The following is a 16,389-nucleotide window of genomic DNA, read 5'->3' on the forward strand; positions in this document are numbered from 1 at the left end:
TAATCTTTGCAAAAAGTTAACTGAAATGTTGTTTCTGTCAGGAGTAGTTTTATCATTATCAAAGTCATGTATATAGTTTAAAGCCTAACAAATGTTTTAAATACACTATCAAAACTCCAGAATATAAGCTTGTAGGGCTTCTGACTTCAACATCAGTCTTGTTTGTTCACAAGGAAAGAACAAACAAAGGTCAAAATAACAAACATCTGTCAGGAAACATGCAGTGAACATATAAATATATCATGGTGTTCATGATATAAAAATTCGATGATACGTTGTTTTTAGTAACTGGCGAATAAAACACGGTATTGTGGCTTAACCTTGGCAACATAAGCGTGGTTTGATGTGACAAAACGATAACATAACGGTCAACGTTATTAACAGCGCGTCAGTTAACATTTTCAGATAGGAGTCCATCATAGTGATTAGAATAATTCTGCTCAAAAGCTTCATTTCAAGCAGCAGCATAAACTGAGTCATGACAGAAGGAAAAACACAACTCCAGGAAAAATCGTATAAACAAAGATTTATGTTATTGCTTGGATATTTTATTGAAATTGCTGAATGATGAACATTTCAGAAATTGTTGCATACAAATATTATTATTTAGAGTCTGATTGGCGAATTATATCATTAACTTTATTTTAATTCCCGAATGTTCAGTATGCGTGTGTCCCATGTACTCCAACACTGCTGTATGTAACTACATGTTAATAAACCATTGGTTATTATAAGAAAAGGACGTTCTGGAAAACAGATTGAAGTAAACCTGATCATGATTTGTGGTTGTCTTATATGCTCAGGAACATGGCATGATTATCGAAATAATAGTAGACTATGTCATTCAGGTTCTAATCATATCATCAAAAGTCTTAATAAGTAAATCACTTATAATTCAATAATTCTTATATGATTTGCATGTCTGCAAATACATGTAATTTGTTTTTTCTATGGTCGGGTTGTTGTCTCTTTGACACATTCCCCATTTCCATTCTCAATTTTATTTAATACTTGAATCAGATAAGTCTGTTAGAATTATGTTGCCTTTGTTTACATTTCGATCAACCATGTTGCTGTAGATTCTTTCATACCTTCAATGTTCATGCAAGAACCATATGCATGAGATCAAAAGGATCTAACTAAATTTAATATGTAATTATGATACTAGCAATACTGATAATAATAATCATATTCCACATTCTGAGCACATACTTGAAAATCCAATGCAAATGAAAAAGAATTCAAATTATCAGAAGTGGTTCATGTTACATTAAGCAACCAATAATTCTTCAATACACTAATAGGTATGTGGTACGGGTGTCTTTAGTTATCTCGTAAGAGCCGATTTTTGCCTGAAATTTCAGGTTCATCTAACGAAAGATTTTTGACACTTTTTGAGCACTTTAGGGGGCTCCTGGGTATAGATCAATTTTTATTTCTAATATAGGATTTCGCTATATTTTTTTGATAAATGAACTTTATCCCATACTTAATATAAAAATGAAACAAAAAAAATGGGGTCACCATTCATTTGAGGTATAATCTGCCACCGGAAGAAGCATACATTTTTGTTAATGTCCTTTTTTTTCTGTTGAACTAATAGATGAAATTGAGGTAATATAAAAATAAGAAAATAATTATAGAAATCACTTTAATTTTACAATTATTTAGTTTATGTATAGCTTATTTGAAACCAATATTAAAAAATATAGGTCACCGATGAGTTAAAAAAGTATATTTAAAATTAAATGCCATTTTTGCACCAAAGGGAGATAATTTGGAGTTTTTCAATGATATAAACATTTTAAAAGTAATATGGGGCCAAACTGAATCGACTTTTGTGGTTGATTTTTGTTCCAAATCATAAATTAATAACTAATAGTGTTATAATACAATTTGTAATAAAAAGTAAAGTAAAAATTTTTTGCTGAAATTTTTGTTCCGACGACCCTCCTTAAATGTCTATTTCAGTTGATTCATTTAGTTTATGTGAAAGATTTTAACCGATTCAGTCATAATAAACGGTCCGTTTCAGGCTGAAAAATGAAAAATCTATCAAATATGCCTAAAAAATGTCACTTTTCAGATGATTTTTGTCAAACATGAAAGTGATCGCATCCGTGTTCATCCTCAACCTTTATATATGTTATGTATTATCATCAAATACATTTTATATTTCATTATAAAGAATTAACACAAATGCAACCAATTTTTATTTGAGACGAAAACCGTCTGAAATTAAACAAAAATGCTAAAATTGTGACGATTTCGGTATTTAAGCAGGACTTAATGAGGCTATTACCCAATATATTGGCATTATCTTGTCAACAATAGCCCATATTTATATAGCAGATGCATGTTACTTTCCAATAAATACCTAAAAATGTACATTTTAATAATTTTGCCAGAAGAACGACTATATTGCATAGGTTTTTTAAGATTTGTTGATGACCTTAAATCTTACTGTCAATGTCTGTTAAGAGTACAGGTGGGTAGTTGTTTCATCTGCATTAAGTTTTAATCTCCGTATTTTATATGAAAATCAAATCAATGATTATCAAATGAAAGCAGGAACCATCCCTCAATTGTGCTGGGAGAAATAGGTAATATATCAGCCCTTGCATTTCTGTAGTACTGATCATGCCTATTCGGTTTACATTTATTATTTTTCTCATATTTTATTTTCAAAATAAATAATTACACAGTACATAAAGATGAATGATTTGCAACTGCATACATCATATTTAATTATTTAAATATGGCATGTACTTAGTGATGTCCTTTACATAAATTCCTGGACAGACATCACTTCATATTTATAGAGTAGCAATCATTCTAATACTTTGATTTGGTAAAATAGATAATGATTAAAGGTTAGAAGGTACAAGTATGCTATTGTTCTCTGAATTATTCTAACCCAACTGCGCAAGTGCAAAATGCACACCATATGGTTCAGAAGTCTAGAACTATTTGCAGGTTTTAAGTCCAATGAATTCAAAGACTTTACATCTTTATGTCTTTGAGGTGTTAAAGGAGATTGTTGTAGTAATGTCGCTACACTTTTATTGTGTGGAAAGAAGCCATTGTATATTAACCTATATTATAGAATAGAATAGAATAGAATGGAATATTTTTATTTACCAAATTACAGGGCCCATGCAGGGCATGAAATCGGATACAATTGATTTACATAATTAGTAACAGCAACAATAATAGATGCATATAAATATAAATTAGGAGTATAAGCATTGGTCAGAATCAACTAAAAAAACACATATATATAGTGAATAAAAGAAAAATAAAAATACATTATATCTGTATTTATATAAATTGTCCAGTTTTACATCTTTGCCGCCTTATCTAATTTTAACGGAACTCCGCCACCGCGCGCTGAATTATGGATAACTGTGAAATAGTCTATTCATTGAACAGCCAAACAAACACACATGCAACCACACCCACTACATAAAAAACTGTATACTGAGCAAGACGGTCGCAACCATAATTCGGGTTGATTTCAGGTGCTCAGAGGATATATGAGGTCGATGATCAGTAATTTTAAGTGATGTACGAAGTTTGAAATATGTCCTTTATGATCTGTGACGCAAACATTCCGTACCGATCAACCAAATATTGACGGCGTCTGTAAAAAAATCGGAAGGGTAATTTCTACTTTCCAATAAAACCCTGTTTATAATAGCTTCATTGTACGCAACAAATCTATATCGAGGCAATCATGACAGAAAACGCAAGCGTTGAAATATCGTAAAAAATGGGAGATATTTACTCCATGTGCATGCATTGCGGGAATGTTGCTACATAGAAACGGAAAAATTATTACTGGATAGCCGAATTAATTTTTCTTGTCATAAAATTAAGTTACCAAACGACTTTCAGGTATCAGCCAAGATATACGACAAACGTATTTATAACTTTCGGTGTCCTCTGTTTAAAGTTCTATTAGATAGATGCATTCAACATAACTTCTTTTAATTATTTAAGTCAAATGATATCATTTATATAGAAGAACATAAAGTTAAATGATATTTCTACCTTATTTTCATTTTTGTCTTGGAATATCCCCTATAAAGTCGAATATGAATCAAGGAACATGTTCACAAGAAGAAGAGCATAGTTCCAAATTATGCTCTCTGTGTTCCATATCACAGAAACATAACTTGGGAATGTTACCAGTAAAGCAACACGTGCATATTATTTACATTGAAATCCGTGGTAACCTTTCTTTCGGGGTAGTGAAAGTTAAGACAATTAGTGTTTGTTTATACCCTGAGATGTTCAGGGCGTATAAACGTTAAAAATATGCCGCAAAGCCCTATATTTTGACCTTCGACAAAAATTGTGGTGCACATGAACTTTCATTTGTAGGATAAAACAAATCTTGATAGAAAAAGTGGTACAGTTTAAGCCATAAAATGAGTTACTATGGGAAATTGCATTGTAAATATTTACAGAAATGCAACCTCTGAGAAGATATGCAAGATTACCTCTGCTTCTTTTACTAATAGGTGCAATTTGGGTACTCGGTGCAATTTTTGTACCGAGACGTTATATCTAATGTTTATATTTGGGTTTTATTTATGTAGTTTTTGTTAGAGGTGTTAGAGGAGATTGTTGTAGTAATGTCGCTGCACTTTTATTGTGTGGAAAGAAGCCATTGTATATTAACCTATATTATAGAATAGAATAGAATAGAATGGAATATTTTATTTACCAAATTACAGGGCCCATGCAGGGCATGAAATCGGATACAATTGATTTACATAATTGGTAACAGCAACAATAATAGATGCATATAAATATAAATTGGGAGTATAAGCATTGGTCAGAATCAACTGAAAAACCACATATATATAGTGAATAGAAGAAAAATAAAAATACATTATATCTGTATTTATATAAATTGTCCAGTTTTACATCTTTGCCGCCTTATCTAATTTTACCGGAACTCCGCCACCGCGCGCTGAATTATGGGTAACTGTGGAATAGTCTATTTATTGAACAACCAAACAAACACACATGCAACCACACTCACTACATAAAAAAACTGTATACTGAGCAAGACGGTCGCCACCATAATTCGGGTTGATTTCAGGTGCTCAGAGGATATATGAGGTCGATGGTCAGTAATTTTAAGTGATGTACGAAATTTGAAATATGTCCGTTATGATCTGTGACGCAAACATTCCGTACCGATCAACCAAATATTGACGGCGTCTGTAAAAAATTCGGAAGGGTAATTTCTACTTTACAATAAGAAACCTGTTATATAGATGCATTCACCATAATAACTTTAATTATTTTAGGCAAATGACATTTTTTATATAGCAGTACATAAAGTTAAATGATAATTCTACCTTATTTTCATTTTTGTCTGAGAATCTCCCCTATAAAGTCGAATATGAATAAAGGCATATGTTCACAAGAAGAAGAGTATAGTTCCCAGTAAAAGTTGATAGTAAAAGTGGTACAGTTTCAGCCGTAAAGGGAGTTCATATGGAAAGCTGCATTGTCAATATTTACAGAAATGCAACCTCTATGAAGATATGCAACATTACCTCTGCTACTTTTACTAATAGGTTCAATTTGGGTACTCTGTGCGATTTTTGTACCGAGACGGTATATCTAATGTTTATATTTGGGTTTTATTTATGTAGTTTTTGTTAGCCTTATATGATTTTTAAATTTGTGTTTCTTGTGTATAATTCGGAGTTAAGTATAACTGTTTCGAGTCATTTACACATTTTGGACCGTTATCAACGGTTTAGCAGAAAATTGTCAGTAACAGTTTTCTTTTTAAAAAAAGGGTCGAATATTCTAAAAAGAAAAGTTGAATATCAAGCATTTATTAATATTGGAATATCAGAATATGCCATCCAGCACACAGAAGTATCCCTTTAAATGTGACCAAACGCGTATGTACTATAGTAGCCAATGAAACTATAGGAGGGAAACAAACTTGCATTATTAAAACATTATTCTCGGAAACAAGATTACCCAGAAGATGTTGCTGAAATACTCCACGTAGTGAGCATTCAAGTCACAAAACCGAGACGTCAGAAGGAAACTTATTATAATGAAAATATAACTGTCAATCACAGAACTACAATATTTTAAACAACGCTTTTGAATTTCTTCCAATTTTACAACAATCGAAATAACCGAAGGAATGGAGTCCAAAGTTGGCACGAAATATTACCACTTTTTAACCTCTACTTTTCAAAGTCAGATTCGTATCGTTTGGCAACAATGTGAAGAGAGCGACTGTGGTTGTAGATGTGGCTGGACTATATGAACGAACGAGATTCTGCAACATTTTAATCTGGAGAAACCATTAAAGTTAATGCAAGAATGAGCTGGCCAACTTGCAAACTGGTTTGTTAAATGCTTGTAATCTTGTCTCTTTTTTTGTTTGTATTTATAAAAAAAAAGTTTAATTATAGACAGATCACGCAAATAAATTATACATAAAGATGATGATTAAAGAAATAACATTATACATGAAAAAAATATAAAACAAAATCCCTGATGATATGTGATTTCTATAAATGCAGAGCAAATATCTTTTTCCAGTCGAGAAAATTCATTTTTTATTCGAAATACACCAGTGTGGCTATATGCTTAGTTAAAACTATCAACATATTTGCTATATTCACAAATGTAGTTTTGACTAGCCACAAAGTCGGGTTCAACCAACATGTTATTCTTAAAATGCGCTGTATTAGGCCAGGAATATGGTAGATAGTTATCTTGTTGTTCGTATCTAAATCTGTTTGTGTGTGTCGTTAAGTTTTTTGTTGCACTTTGGTGTTTCTGTTGTTTCGTTGCTTTCCTATGTTAGTTATGTGTTTCCATCTGTTTAAGTTTGTTTCCCGGATCAGTTTTCTTACAAATCGATTGCTGACATTCGAACAGCGGTATACATATGTTGCTTTTATGTAAAAGAACATGTAGTCAGATTATATACCTCAGCTATTATGAAGAATCAAATTTATTTTATTGTGTTTATAATAGTTAATTACTTTACGATTCCAACGATGCAACGAGTTCATTATATTAGTGTGTTTTAAGAGAAAGGGGATATGTCGTATACATATATATGTCTAATTTGGTCTGTTATACCTTTTAGATGGTAGAAAAGATCTAAACGGTAAACTTTAAAGTCATAAATAACCACACGCTGCATATTTAAAGAGTCTATCGTGTCCCATTACACACATTGACGTTGGTCTTTCGTTTGATCAATCCTGTCACCCCTTGGTGTGTAAAATCTTCAAAATGCGTTATCTTTGATTTATTTCTCAACAAGGCATCAACTATTGATGTTTTTCAATATTGATGTTTTCGACCAGTGCATTTTAAGGAAGAATATGATACTATTTCCTATTATAAAAATGGCTATCTTTTATATTACATGTACTACATGTATCTACAATAATTTAAGTAATCTTGTGTCAATATAAAATCAAGCTACAATAAATTAATGCACGTGTACTTTAAACAGGTTAATCTATAACTATCGAATAACATAATAATTAATAAAAGTAATGGCTTGATATAATTCTACTAAAATCAAACGTGTATTTTTTTTATTTTTCAGAAAATAGTAAGTGTTATATACCAAATAGAAAAAAAAAATGATCAGTGTAAACAAAAAGTAACATGGTTAATTTTGTAAAATTAATGAGGTTTTAGTATTGATTAATGTTAAATAACAGGCTAACTGAGATAGCAACACTGCTTTCTGAGAGATAATGTGTTGTTTTGCATTTGGCATGTTTTTATGAAAAAAAAGGAGATGTGGTATAATTGCCAATGACAACTATCAACCAATTATTTTGTTTTGATGAACAAAATTTGGTGTTTTCTTTTCGTGTCTTATGACAATATACTTTGGATAGCAAATTAAATACATTTAATAAAAAAAAAAAAAACATCCTAATTCTATACACTTAGTTCTGACTCCATTAAGCAACACCAAAGCAATCACGCAAATTCTGTCAATTTAGTTGTATTTCTATACTTTGCTGATGACTGTCCTTCATACCAATTCAATGACAATGTATTAATATATCCGTTCGTATATCATGTATAGTTCAACCTGATAATTTAGATAATTGAGTAATAATTGCAACTAAATAAAAAACGTAAGTGTAAAGAAAATACAGCTGCATTTTACTAAAAAGACAATCCAAGGTTTTAGGAAATGTAAATTATCCAAATAATTAAAACAGAATGCAAATGGAATGTTAGTTTCACAATGCGAAATGTGTTCCGAATAACTGCTTCTAGAATGGAAAAGTCAATATTAAGAAACATGGTTTTACTCAAGCTTGTATTATCTAGCTTGCTCAATGGTTTAACATGTTTAAACACAAACATAATTCAAGTAGGATCACTGGACTTCATAGTATCTAATTATTGAGTGTTTTTTTAAGAAGAAGAAATTGTATGGCCTAGATATATGATAGCATGATAACATATCGTCTCAGTGTGTATCAATAACATTTCATAGCTATGATCCTGATCTCAAAACAGTTGTTAAAAATCACCATTGATATCGTATAGATTTATATCCAATATGAAAATGTTGTGACACGACGTATACAATTGAAAATATATATTTCTTCCACTTTATAAGCTACGTTAAACAGTTTAAAGCTTTTGAAGTGCATAAATATCAGAACAATTTTCTGTTACAAATTTATGAAATTTAAGAAATAATTTTGAGATAAATATCTTGTTTTGTTTTGTAGTGGAGCGTAAGTGTTACATACTTCTCAGATCAGTAAAGTATGATAAAAAATAAAATCACAAAAACAAAACTGCACTTAAAGGGAAATTTAAACGGAAAGTCACTAATAAAAAATCAAAATCCCAAACACATCAAACGAATGCATATTAAGGTGGTACCTAACACTACAGGGAGATAACTCTGTAAAATCAGCTAAACGTTTTAATTACGTTGTGTTGTTAAGGGAATATAAAGCTTCTCAATGATAAAAATAAGTGTTTGTCAAACTGCTATGTAACCAGTGTAATTTTTTTGATAAAACGGTTGGTTCAAATTTTTTCAAATTCTTATACTTTTGTCAGATGGTCAAAGTAAATCCTTTGTTAAAATGTCAAGAAAATTAAACGAGCCAAATTAATTTTGGTTAAAGTGTTGGGTACCACCTTAACTTTCATATTCCTGATTGGTACAGGTATTTCCATATATAGGAGACGATAGATTGAAACTGCAACTGTCGTTGATTCTCCGATTCACCGAGTTGAGTTAGAGAATCTATGTTAGGAAGAAGCGGATTCAGATATTATGTTCTTGTTCACGAATCTTCTACTTTTCGATAATTTCTAACCTGGATTATTTATTTTTCTTATATACGTGATTGCCATTTATACCATACTTCATGCCTGTCAATAACATCTTGCACATGTGTTGTGCTCTGTTTGATTTTCTTTTCTTTTTATAATTGATCTGTTCGTTGTATGCATGTATGATTTATGTACAAATTCAAATCTGCACACAAGTTAGGATATCGGTTTAAGACTAAAATTGCATTGATCGACAGAGCAATCCACAGTGTATTAGTACGTGCAGCACTTATCTTTGACTATTCAAATCAATATTTTTTTTATTTTTTTGGCCATGAGATGCATGACTGTGAAATATAGATTCCTACACCGCAACCATTATATATCAATATTTCTCCACTCGAAACAGTTAAATTTTATTATTTAAAACGCGGGACTTGCTGAGCTTTTTAGATAATTAAAAATTAATTGTCGAGAGTGGAGAAATATCGTAATTCACAAGCTATAGTGTCGGAATCTGTTTGTCTGATGATTTTGTAAAGATCTAGAAATTGGAGTTGACATAATATGAAAAACATGACCAATAGTAATAAATTACCCGAACAAATAGTGTAATACTTCAGACGTAATCGCACAGAACACCCAAACATTGATGTTTGATCAATAAATATTGCATTAACGCTAAAATGACAGAGACACAAGGAGGATAATATACACCTTGCATTTGAGAAAACATGATATTTGTATAAATTACTGGCTTGACGATTAACGAATATAAAGTTCAAAACTCTGAAAAAACCACCACCACATCAAAATATAATATCATAAGATGATCTTTGGATCAAGTAATGTCACCAAATACACTACTAACTGTTGATATGTGAATCAAGTAATGCCACCGTTGTGTGATTATATTCCATTATTAAATAGAATGCTGCGATCTATGATTTATATATTTATATTTTCAGCGGGTAAGTGTTGAGTATTAAACAGATAAATATAGCTCATAATTACATCCGCAATGCATAACCTTACGACAGTGATATAACTAAGTTAGGATTTCGTTGTTATCTGTTGATTACATAACCACAGTGTAGATACTATTCTGTACGCTATCCGGAAGTCGCGATTTTCGAAGCGAGAACTTTTTGGATCACATTTTAAATTTGTTGGATATATGCTATATTAAACGGTAGGATGTTCATCTGTACATTGCTTAATGATTAATTCAGCTGACATCGATATTCAAAAATGGTTTATAATTAAATTTAGCACATTCATTATTCGTATCTTTGTCTTAATCAAGATATTTTTAAGTGCAGCACTAAGGAAAATCAGTCGGTGAACCTACAAACAATTTTTTTGCACCCTTACTGTACAAATTAACGTAAAAACCAGACTTAATTTACTAAATAAAGTATATTTAAAGTGGTGGTAAAAGTTTCAGCCAGATCTTTGCAGCCAGAAATAAGAAAAATACACTTGTTTGAATTTCTTACTGTACGATCAGTCTCGCTTGTATATTTTGAAACTGTATGATCAGTCTTTATTTCACTGTATTCTAGTGGTGATTTCAAAGATATTTACGATACATTAGAAGATTGCATTTTTCTAAATTACACAAATATATTTTAATAAATTCACATCCTGAAAACTTATCAAACATGTTTTAGCTTGATAGCGTGTACTCGACTTACTACATTAAGTATAAGGATGTTTGAATGTTGCTGAAATAAGAGGAAGGTTTGTTTGTTTATATAAGTTTCAGAAATGTCCTCCGTTATACTTAAAATTGTACAAACACACAGATTTAATTGTTTTATTTACAAACATTCGAGGCCGTACTGTAGCCTATAATTGATCACAGTTCCTTTACTTTGTTTTGGATGTAGATCTGTCTCTTTCACACTCAATTGTACACCACTTTGTAAAGCGGTGGTTTATAGTGATAATGAAGTCCGTCTTTCCGTTCGTCCGTTGGACCGGTACATGTTTCGCCGGTTTGGTAAGCGCATCTCCCCATAAACCACTCAATATACATTGGGGTTTCCAGACATTTTTAAATGAAGAGGGGGTCCAATCCAGGAGAAAATAGGATTCCTAATACATGTTTTCATACAAATGCATTGAAAGTTAAAATAGAGTTTCAAACCGCCGGATCCCAATTTTCTTGAATCCGTCACTGGTTAATCCGTTAACTATTAATTATTTTTTCTCGGATTCCGTAACATAAATGATAATATACAAAAGAAGATGCAATATGCCAATAAGACAACCGTCCACAAGAAATCAAGATTACACAGACATTTACAAATATAGGTCACCGTATGGCCTTCAACAATGAGCAAAGTTAATACCACAAAGTCAGCTATAAAAGGCCCCGAAATGACAATGTATAATAATTCAAACGAGAAAATTAACGGCCTTATTTTCATATATAAAAAAAGGAACGTATTTCGAATTTTATTAAAAATCTTTTATGGGGTTTCTTTATATAAGATACAGGCTTGAACATTGCATTATATGGTGGCACCCATCAGGTATTTCCAACCGTGACTGACCTCCATAACCAATTGTTTAACTTTTTAAAAATTGCTCCATTTTTAATCAATTAATGTATTATGGAATTTCTATTTCGAATTTTTGGTAAAAATATTTTTGAAATTTCTATATCTAAAATACGGACTTTGTCATAACCTCATATCAGGCGTACCTATTCATAAATATCCACAACTTCCTTCAGACACTTGTCATAACTTAATGAATCTTTTCCAGATTCCTTATCATTTAATTCAATTGTGCACCTCTTATTTTGATTTTTCGAAAATTCATCAGTTTCTTTTTCCATGATAAGGACTTTTCCACTACCTTATTGGGTGGTACCCGTTTATTATACGCAACGTTCAAAAACTTACCATATATTAATAAAAAGTCCTCATATTCGTTATTGAATGATGCCCCTGTGCATCTATAATTAAGTTTTTCTGGCGGTTTATTTTTTTCCAAAACACGGACTCTGGAAGTGGCGGGATATAATTTCGTTAATTCTTTCCTCAATACCCAAAGTTTTTAAACTAAGCTTTCTCTATCTATTTTTTGTCATTTTAAAATAGACATGCAGGCTTGATGTATGTTATCACCAATTGGTCAACGGCAGACGGTGTAAATAGTCTTTAAAATGTAATAGTTAAACAGATAACTGCACTGAAACACTACTACAAAGTCCACAAGCGAATCATGTATTGCTTTTTAGGCATTTGATTTTAAGAAAGACTGACGGAACAAAAATATATAATCTTTTGCCGTCTACAAAAATCATCAGAAATGTATTTGTATTGTCTGATGAAAGAAATTACACATTATAGTTCCATGGACACAATCATACTATCACATAGACACGTATATACCTTCAAATTTGCCGTTGTTTTTTTTTCTTCAAAATAACGACTGGTCATACAGACAAAAAATCTGAAATCGCTTCTAGAATACAGTCAGTTTTAGACTGATCTTACAGTAATTTATTTTGGGATCCTCAAGGAAAACATATTTTTTTATTTGAAATACGAACATTCTACTTAAATACGGTAGGAATATTGAAACAGTATATATTTAACTGTAAACTGATGCAACTATTTGCAATAAAAGATTATTTGCTTTGTACTACGAGAGCAAAATTGTCAATCGATTTCACTTTTTTCTATGAAGTTGGTGTAATGCACATGTATATTTTATATTCTACTGCATGTTTTTGTTACAGTTACTCATATTTATGATAATATACATACATTTAAGATGTGTAAAGCACTTTATTTATATAGGAGTAAACAAATGATGAGAAAAAGCACCAAAACAAAACCGTTCTGTTAGCCAGTTTGAAATCCTCGCTTCGAAAATCGCGACTTCCGGATAGCGTACAGAATAGTATCTACACTGTGATAACGATAGTGATACAGCTAAGTTAGTATTCCGTTGTCGACCAGTTGCAAAACAATACCTTACGAAAGTGATATAACTAAGTTATTATTCCGTTGTCAAACTGTTACAAGACAATACCATACGACAGTGATATAACTAAGTAAGTATTCCGTTGTCAAACTGTTCCAAGACAATACCATACGACAGTGATATAACTAAGTTAGTATTTCGTTGTCAAACTGTTACAAGACAATACCATACGACAGTGATATAACTAAGTTAGTATTTCGTTGTCAAACTGTTACAAGACAATACCATACGACAGTGGTATAACTAAGTTAGTATTTCTTTGTCAAACTGTTTCAAGACAATACCATACGACAGTGATATAACTAAGTTAGTATTTCGTTGTCAAACTGTTACAAGACAATACCATACGACAGTGATATAACTAAGTTATTATTCCGTTGTCAAACTGTTACAAGACAATACCATACGACAGTGATATAACTAAGTTAGTATTCCGTTGTCAAACTGTTACATAACAATACCATACGACAGTGATCTAACTAAGTTATTATTCCGTTGTCAAACTGTTACAAGACAATACCATACGACAGTGATATAACTAAGTTAGTATTTCGTTTTCAACTTGCTGCAAGACAATACTGTATGATAGTGATATAACTAAGTTAGTATTCCGTTGTCAACCTGTTGCTAGACAATACTTTTCGATAGTGATATAACTAAGTTAGTATTCCGTTGTCAACCTGTTGCTAGACAATACTTTTCGATAGTGATATAACTAAGTTAGTATTCCGTTGTCAACCTGTTGCAAGACAATACTTGTGAACTATATTTAGCCTCTGTTAAATATTAACAGAAGAAGCGTCTTTCCAAAATTTAATCCGCATATTTTATTGAACATACTTGAAATCATCAAACCTTCAAAGCGGGATTTTTGAAAGATAAAAAGACAATTTACTGCATTTTCAATCATTGCTCATCGTTGGCAGCTAAAAACATTTATTAGGTCATTAGAATGAAACATTTGAAAGTAGATTCAACCACTCTTCCATTATATCATGTGATAACAGACATCTATCAAACTATGTTTACCCATCATTGTAGATATAACGGATTTTAATGACACTGTCATCTAAGTAAGAGGGTTAGTGCTATAAACCAGGTTTAATTCACTATTTTCTACATTTGAAAATGTCTGTACCAAGTCAGGAATATGAATGTTCTTGTCCATTCGACTTTGATGTTTTTTGTTATTTAATTTTGCAATGTGAGTATGGACTTTCCGATTAGATTTTCCTCAAAGTTCAGTATTTTTTTGTGATTTTACTGTTGTCTACATTTTATGACAGAAAACAGTTTTCAATAATTGGATTTGTTTTTAATTTTTAACTGAAAAAAATCTTACCAACGTCTTTCAGTATTACCACTGTTGGGGTATGTTTGAAAATGAACTATGTGGGTATAGTCAGTTCTTTTATGCTGATTGATAGCATTTCTGTTAATCTGATAGCCTATTGGCGAAACTGTGATAAATACAGGTTTTTACGTTAATAATGTCAACTTGTTTGTATTTTTGTGGTTTTTTTTGTTGCATTAAATTCTCACTTATTTAAAAGTAATGCATGTCCCTTAGTATATTCAACCTCTTTTTTCGGTCAATTTGAAGATCGATTCACGCGCCTTTTACGCCACGATTTGCTTTTCTAATGTTAATTTCACTGTTGACTTTCAATCATGTTGGTCCCTACATTACTATAGTATTAATGTATGGACTTTTTCATACTGGCCCTGTAACATGCCCGAGGTATTAATAATGGCCAAGGATGGTTGTAATGGCCCGAGGCAGCGCCGAGGGCCATTACAACTGTCCGAGGCCATTATTAATACCAAGGGTATGTTACAGGGCCAATATGAAAAAGTCCATATATTGATACATTTATTAACCAACTTCATTCCAGAACAGTCTGAGTCCATAATCAATATTAAGAATATATGTATCAGGGCCATTATAGACATATGCACTTTCATGCTTCTGTTGACAAATTTAATAAGAAATATGTCTTTGTTCATAAAATATGGCATTATTTTTTAGATGGAATTGGTTTTTGTGTGTGTGCACTAGTACTTTTGCTTTGAATTTTATTTTTGAGAACTGGAAAAGATCATATATCAATCATTATTTTTTTGTATTGAATTTAAACAGTTGTCTGTTGTGTTTGTATTCACAATGCTGGAAGCCTTGTAGTGAACTTGTAAAATGATGCATTGGCTTTCTGTGCCCATAGACATGGTGCCAGTCAGAATATATAGGAAGAAAAATACCATTGATTTTTTTAATCAACATGAACAAATAAATCAACATAACAATGTGTCACTGAATTGTAATTTTCATACATGTATAATGGAATATTAGGTTCCATTTATTCTTGTGAACTATCTAGTTCATAATACTTCCTTTTCCCAGAGTAAATATTCAAGTTTATAACACCACCTGTGATTGTTGCCCCACACAATACACTAAACGGATTGCTTTCTTTCCTTGTAGCTGTTGATATCATTTTCGAATTCATACTACTTCTTTGTGAAAATATTGGATTTGGTATGTTCTCTTTTTCTATAACAGTTTCTAATTCCTTGTTTATGTTATCAGTATTGTTGTCATTGGGTCCAGTGTCAAAGCTGTGTTCAGGTTCATTTACTATAACTGTGTCAAAGCTGTGTTCAGGTTCATTCATTAAGTTGAAAGCATCCAATTCATTTGATCTTTCTGGAGTGGTCATTTAAGTTAAGATTTCAGATGCTTTACATTGCTGTTTGATTGAAGGAATGTTATAGTGTGTAAGTGTGGAAATGCTTTTCCAGCCTCCCAATTGAGCTACCTCTGTTACTGGACGCTCAGATTGAAGCAAGGTAGTGGCAAATGTTTTCCGGGTTGAATGATTCACCTTTCTACCGTAAAGTTCAGCAGTCTCAGCCATTGTTTTCATCATCATACCTAGCTTGTTCTTCCCTAAAGGCTGACGACAGTACCAAACACCATCTTTATCAGGGTTAGGCAAGGGCCGTAGATAAAAGCTTGACTCTGGGTCACTCCTGAGGTCTTCTGGACGTTTT

This window comes from Mytilus trossulus, chromosome 5 (genome assembly GCF_036588685.1).
Source record: "Mytilus trossulus isolate FHL-02 chromosome 5, PNRI_Mtr1.1.1.hap1, whole genome shotgun sequence".
Taxonomy (NCBI): Eukaryota; Metazoa; Mollusca; class Bivalvia; order Mytilida; family Mytilidae; genus Mytilus; species Mytilus trossulus.